The sequence below is a fragment of the Tribolium castaneum genome, chromosome 11 (assembly GCF_031307605.1).
Source record: "Tribolium castaneum strain GA2 chromosome 11, icTriCast1.1, whole genome shotgun sequence".
Lineage (NCBI taxonomy): Eukaryota > Metazoa > Arthropoda > Insecta > Coleoptera > Tenebrionidae > Tribolium > Tribolium castaneum.
Window position 1 is genome coordinate 425,001 of NC_087404.1, and position 7,500 is coordinate 432,500.

Sequence of the window (7,500 nt, forward strand, 5' to 3'; positions counted from 1 at the left end):
CTTTCGCCTAGGGCTTAGGATCGACTGACTCGTGTGCAACGGCTGTTCACACGAAACCCTTCTCCACGTCAGTCCTCCAGGGCCTCGCTGGAGTATTTGCTACTACCACCAAGATCTGCACCGACGGCGGCTCCAGACGGCCTCACGGCCAGTCCTTCTGCGCTCACCGCCGCGACCCTCCTACTCGTCAGGGCTTCATGGCCGGTTAATTAAATAACCGACCGCACATGCCGCTGACGGCCGAGTATAAGCACGACGCTTCAGCGCCATCCATTTTCAGGGCTAGTAACTTCGGCAGGTGAGTTGTTACACACTCCTTGGCGGATTCCGACTTCCATGGCCACCGTCCTGATGTCTTAAGTTACCAACGCCTTTCATGGTATCCCATAAGCGTCGATTTAGGCGCTTTAACTCGGCGTTTGGTTCATCCCACAGCGCCAGTTCTGCTTACCAAAAATGGCCCACTTGGCACTCTGATTCGAGTCTCGCGGCTTCATATAAAGTTCGAGCAAGCCGGAGATCTCACCCATTTAAAGTTTGAGAATAGGTTGAGGCCGTTTCGACCCCAATGCCTCTAATCATTCGCTTTACCGGATGAAACTCGTAAGCGACGAGCGCCAGCTATCCTGAGGGAAACTTCGGAGGGAACCAGCTACTAGATGGTTCGATTAGTCTTTCGCCCCTATACCCAGTTCCGACGATCGATTTGCACGTCAGAATCGCTACGGACCTCCATCAGGGTTTCCCCTGACTTCGTCCTGACCAGGCATAGTTCACCATCTTTCGGGTCCCAGCGTGTACGCTCTTGGTGCGCCTCTTCTCGCAATGAGAATGAGACGCCCCGGGAGTGCGGGGCGACAGCCGTAACGGCCGCCCATCTTCCCTTAGTCCGTGCAAGACGAACTTTCACTTTCATTGCGCCTTTAGGTTTAGTCATGTCCCAATGACTCGCGCACATGCTAGACTCCTTGGTCCGTGTTTCAAGACGGGTCCTGAAAGTACCCAAAGCTATAGCGTCGCAGATCGGCGTTTCAACCGAGTCTGTCCGAGAACTCATTGGCGAACAGCCATTCGTAGACAGAACCGACACCAGGTGCGATTACCGTCATAAACGAACGCGCTTGCCAATGGTCGGACGCTAACTGTGTAGCGGCCCGGCGCCATATGCATACCTTCGAGCGAGTCGACCGGGAAACACCGCGGGTTCGTCCGAAACGGCGAACCGTTCGAACGGGCTCCACCGCGGGCCTTAGATCGACACCCAAAGGATCGCGACGTCCTACTGGGGGAGAAGTGCACGCGTTCGACTTCGGTTCGCATAAACAAAAGGCGCGAACGACGCGTACGCCGTTCGTCGCACGATCATTTAGCGCCGCTATCGAGTCACGCTGAATCTCCCCTTTCGACCTTTCGGGTTTCTCAGGTTTACCCCTGAACGGTTTCACGTACTATTGAACTCTCTCTTCAAAGTTCTTTTCAACTTTCCCTCACGGTACTTGTTCGCTATCGGTCTCGTGGTCATATTTAGCCTTAGATGGAGTTTACCACCCACTTAGGGCTGCACTCTCAAGCAACCCGACTCTGAGGAGAGATCCTCCCGTTATCGGCAACGGTCACTACGGGCCTGGCACCCTCTATGGGCTGTGGCCCCGTTCAAGATGGACTTGGACGCGTCGCACAATCTCGGGATGACGGATCCTCCCTAACACCACATTTCCCGGCGTCCGGTTTCGGCCGCGGGATTCAGTGCTGGGCTTTTTCCTGTTCGCTCGCCGCTACTAAGGAAATCCTAGTTAGTTTCTTTTCCTCCGCTTAATAATATGCTTAAATTCAGCGGGTAGTCTCACCTGCTCTGAGGTCGCAAATATAAATTTGCCTTTATTTTGTCAGACGATAATTACACGTATTCCGTTTATATGGCTGCCTCCAAACAATTTCAAACATCGATCTGACGTCGTTGCGAGAATGTTGTTGTTGTTAATTATAGTGCATAAAATATGCATATAAACAACTTTAACGTCTCGGACACGACGATCGCTTCGTTCGAAATTTAAGCGTTGTGGCTGCTTTTTAATATCGGACGTGCTACGTCTAAACCAACTTGTACCAACAAACTAATAAGAATGTCAGCCGCTATTGCGTTTTAGGATGCCGCGTTATTTTTTATATTGTTTTTATTGTTGTCTACGTTGCATAATATTTTATTATGACAACCGACAATCAATTAACAATTATAGTAACGCGTCATATTTGCACCCAACACGCTCCGACGTAATTGTCTACACAACATTGTGCGCTGTGTTTAAGACAAAAACCGAGCAGTCTTTGAAATTGACACGACCCTCAGCCAGGAGTGGTCCGGGAACAGTATATCCGAGGACCGCAATGTGCGTTCGAAATGTCGATGTTCATGTGTCCTGCAGTTCACAAGTTGACGCGCAATTAGCTGCGTTCTTCATCGACCCACGAGCCAAGTGATCCACCGTTCAGGGTAATCGAACCTCTAACTTTCGTTCTTGATCAATGAAAGCGTTTTTGGCAAATGCTTTCGCTTCTGTCCGTCTTGCGACGATCCAAGAATTTCACCTCTAACGTCGCAATACGAATGCCCCCATCCGTTCCTATTAATCATTACCTCGGGGTTCCGAAAACCAACAAAATAGAACCGAGGTCCTATTCCATTATTCCATGCACACAGTATTCAGGCGAAGTTTTAGCCTGCTTTAAGCACTCTAATTTGTTCAAAGTAAACGTGCCGGCCCACCTCGACACTCAATGAAGAGCACCGCGGCGGGATTGAGTTGGGCCGCCCTCTCGAGCTAAGCCCACCGGCAGGACGTCCCGCGAAACGCCAGTTAACACCGCGAACGATGAACCGGCGGCGCGGGACACAAATTCGACTACGAGCTTTTTAACCGCAACAACTTTAATATACGCTATTGGAGCTGGAATTACCGCGGCTGCTGGCACCAGACTTGCCCTCCAATTGATCCTCGTTAAAGGGTTTAGAGTGTACTCATTCCGATTACGGGGCCTCGGATGAGTCCCGTATCGTTATTTTTCGTCACTACCTCCCCGTGCCGGGAGTGGGTAATTTGCGCGCCTGCTGCCTTCCTTGGATGTGGTAGCCGTTTCTCAGGCTCCCTCTCCGGAATCGAACCCTGATTCCCCGTTACCCGTTACAACCATGGTAGGCGCAGAACCTACCATCGACAGTTGATAAGGCAGACATTTGAAAGATGCGTCGCCGGTGCGAGACCGTGCGATCAGCGTAAAGTTATTCAGATTCACCAAGTTGTACGATGACGGCGAAACCGCCACCGATTGGTTTTGATCTAATAAAAGCGCTCCTTCCGTCTCCGGTCGGAGCTCTGTTTGCATGTATTAGCTCTAGAATTACCACAGTTATCCAAGTAAATGTGGGTACGATCTAAGGAACCATAACTGATTTAATGAGCCTTTCGCGGTTTCACCTTAATTTGGCTTGTACTGAGACATGCATGGCTTAATCTTTGAGACAAGCATATGACTACTGGCAGGATCAACCAGGGAACTGTGTTTTTGTGTTTTTTGAGACAGACGAGAGAATAAAATACTCATCATCATCGTTTATAAAGATGAAGAATATGCGCGTTTGTGCGAAACAATCTAACATATAAGAAAGTAACGCCACGCTGTTTCTTCTTTTCTTCGTACGATATAGAGATAAATGTATCGTCATCATCGTCGTCGTAGTCGTTAAACACCACAACACATATATCGGTCAATAAAGGCATAATAATAATATTTATAATATTATTTTTTACCTTTGCCGATTTAAAAGTTCAAACATTCTCTTCACTCTTCGCAAGATTGAATGCGACGTGAATTTATGAAATTCTTTCGAATCCATAAACGTTACGAATATTATATAAATATTCTCGCTCGGATATTAGAGAGTTGACGCATTTATTATTTTTGTTTGTTTAAATCACAAACATTTGTTAGTTCAACAAAGTTTGATTGCATAAGGACCGCCAACGTAAGAGAATACGTTTTGCCGCATCCGCAATCTCGCTGTGGGGAACTGGGCGAGCCACAAAATCACAAAATAAAGCAATCTCGCAAGCAAAGCCCTATTCGAATTCGATAGCGGAAATGTGCGATAAACGTCGATAAATTGGAAGCAAATGCAGAACGTATACATAATCGGTCGTTTTGTCGTCGTCATTTATGATAAACTTCGACTAAACCGTTACACCGTTCATATCGCCTCACTCAACGCATCGACACACACCACTACCATATGTATACCAGCGCGACACCGATCGAGGCAGCCGCTCGGTATTGGATGTGCGCACCGCTCCACTGACATAGCTCCACAGGCGACGTCTACCGAAGCGCACAGCTCTATAACTATAAGGCATACACACAAAAGGGAGAAAATATTTTAAATATTGATAATATTAAAAAGTCATATTTTATATTTAAACCATTATAAAATTTAATTATAAAAACGTTTGTTTTAAAAAAAATAATTAATTAATAAAAACAAAATTATTTTAAGCGCCGTACTTCGTAAACGTCGTACTTCGTTCGTCGTATGTGCAAAGTCAAATGAATGCTGTAGTTAGTCGCAGTTGGAACGTCTGAATGTCGTACAACGTAACAATAATTTTGAGTGCCCTAATGTGTAGACGTCGTACTTCGCGAACGTCGCACTTCGTAAACGACGTACTTCGTGAACGTCGCACTTCGTAAACGACGTACTTCGTAAACGTCGCACTTCGTAAACGACGTACTTCGTGAACGTCGTACCTCGTAAAGGTTATGCAATATTAATACACATTTGGTGTATTGCAAGTTGCATTTTAATAAATATTATGCATTTTTATGTTTTAATTTAATATCTAGGCCAAAATACTATGTTTATTTAATTGTTAAATGTGTACGTTTATTTATAGATACGTAATTTACATAAAAATTTGTTTTTTTTTTATTATATGCAAACTACAAATAAAACATTTAATATTTTCAAACGTCGTACTTCGTGTAAGTTATGCAATATTGATACAAATTTAGTGTATTGCGGGTCGCAATAATATTAATTTATATTTGAACGTAGTACTTCGTGAAGGTTATGCAACATCAGTACACATTAAGTGTATTGCAGGTTGCATTATTATTAATTTATGTTTTCTCACTTTTTACCTTCATATAAAAAAAAAATTTAATATTTTTGGACGTCGTACTTCGTAACAGTTATGCAATATTGATGCACATCTGTTGTGCTGCGGGTTGCATTTTATAAATTTAATGTATTCTTATGATTTACTTTAATGTCTAGGCAAAAAAACACTTTTGATTAGTTGCTGAATGTTTACATTTATTTACAGATACGTAATTTGCAAAAAAATTTGCTGTTTTTTTATTATATACAACACAAATAAAATTCTTTAATATTCTTGAACGTCGTACTTCGTGTAGGTTATGCAATATTGATACAAATTTAGTGTATTGCGGGTCACAATAATATTAATTTATATTTGAACGTAGTACTTCGTGAAGGTTATGCAAGATCAGTACATATTAAGTGTATTGCAGGTTGCATTATTATTAATTTATGTTTTCTCACTTTTAACCTCAATATAAAAAAAAATTAATATTTTTGGACGTCGTACTTCGTGAAGGTTATGCAATATTAATGCACATCTAGTGTGCTGCGGGTTGCATTTTATAAATTTAATGTATTTTTATGTTTTACTTTAATATCTAGGCAAAAAAAAACAATTTTGATTAGTTGCTAAATGTTTACATTTATTTACAGATACGTAATTTGCAAAAAAATTTGCTGTTTTTTTATTATATACAACACAAATAAAATTCTTTAATATTCTTGAACGTCGTACTTCGTGTAGGTTATGCAATATTGATACAAATTTAGTGTATTGCGGGTCACAATAATATTAATTTATATTTGAACGTAGTACTTCGTGAAGGTTATGCAAGATCAGTACATATTAAGTGTATTGCAGGTTGCATTATTATTAATTTATGTTTTCTCACTTTTAACCTCAATATAAAAAAAAATTAATATTTTTGGACGTCGTACTTCGTGAAGGTTATGCAATATTAATGCACATCTAGTGTGCTGCGGGTTGCATTTTATAAATTTAATGTATTTTTATGTTTTACTTTAATATCTAGGCAAAAAAAACAATTTTGATTAGTTGCTAAATGTTTACATTTATTTACAGATACGTAATTTGCAAAAAAATTTGCTGTTTTTTCATTATATACAACACAAATAAAATTCTTTAGTATTTTTGAACGTCGTACTTCGTGTAGGTTATGCAATTTTAATACACAATTAGTGTATTGTGGGTTGCATTATTATTATTTATTGTTTACGTTTTACTTCATCACTTTGTGAACGTCGTACTTCGTTTGTACTATGAACGCTGCATTTCGTCGCAGTCGGCAGCACGTGCGAATAAACGTCGTACAAGAAAATCACGATTTTGAGTGCCGTACTTCGCAAACGTCGTACTTCGTCTATACTATGTACAAAGTCAAGTGAACGCTAAACCTCGTCGCAGTCGACAGCGCGTGCAAATAAACGTCGTACAAGAAAATCACGATTTTGAGTGCCGTACTTCGCTAACGTCGTACTTCGTCTGTACTATGTACAAAGTCAAATGAACGCTAAACTTCGTCGCAGTCGACAGCAAGTGCAAATAAACGTCGTACAAGAAAATCATGATTTTGAGTGCCGTACTTCGCAAACGTCGTACTTCGTTTGTACTATGTACAAAGTCAAATGAACGCTAAACTTCGTCGCAGTCGACAGCAAGTGCAAATAAACGTCGTACAAGAAAATCATGATTTTGAGTGCCGTACTTCGCAAACGTCGTACTTCGTCTGTACTATGTACAAAGTCAATTGAACGCTGTACTTCGTCGCAGTCGGAAGCAACTGCAAATAAACGTCTTACAAGAAAATCATGATTTTGAGTGCCGTACTTCGCAAACGTCGTACTTCGTCTGTACTATGTACAAAGTCAATTGAACGCTGTACTTCGTCGCAGTCGGAAGCAACTGCAAATAAACGTCTTACAAGAAAATCATGATTTTGAGTGCCGTACTTCGCAAACGTCGTACTTCGTCTGTACTATGCACAAAGTCAATTGAACGCTGTACTCCGTCGCAGTCGGCAGCACGTGCAAATAAACGTCGTACAAGAAAATCACGATTTTGAGTGCCGTACTTCGAAAACGTCGTACTTCGTCTGTACTATGTACAAAGTCAATTGAACGCTGTACTCCGTCGCAGTCGGCAGAACGTGCAAATAAACGTCGTACATGAAAATCACGATTTTGAGTGCCGTACTTCGCAAACGTCGTACTTCGTCTATACTATGTACAAAGTCAAGTGAACGCTAAACCTCGTCGCAGTCGACAGCGCGTGCAAATAAACGTCGTACAAGAAAATCACGATTTTGAGTGCCGTACTTCGCTAACGT

At 42.1% G+C, this 7,500-nt stretch overlaps 1 non-coding gene across 1 annotated transcript in view; it reads right to left on the reverse strand.

Moving 5' to 3' along the window:
• Positions 1-1,861, reverse strand: part of LOC135267367 (large subunit ribosomal RNA) — a 4,037-nt gene extending 2,176 nt beyond the window's left edge. Inside the window, exon 1 of the ribosomal RNA XR_010335797.1 lies at positions 1-1,861. This exon is cut by the window's left edge and continues 2,176 nt beyond it. This is a non-coding gene — a ribosomal RNA (large subunit ribosomal RNA).
• Positions 1,862-7,500: the final 5,639 nt, after the last annotated feature.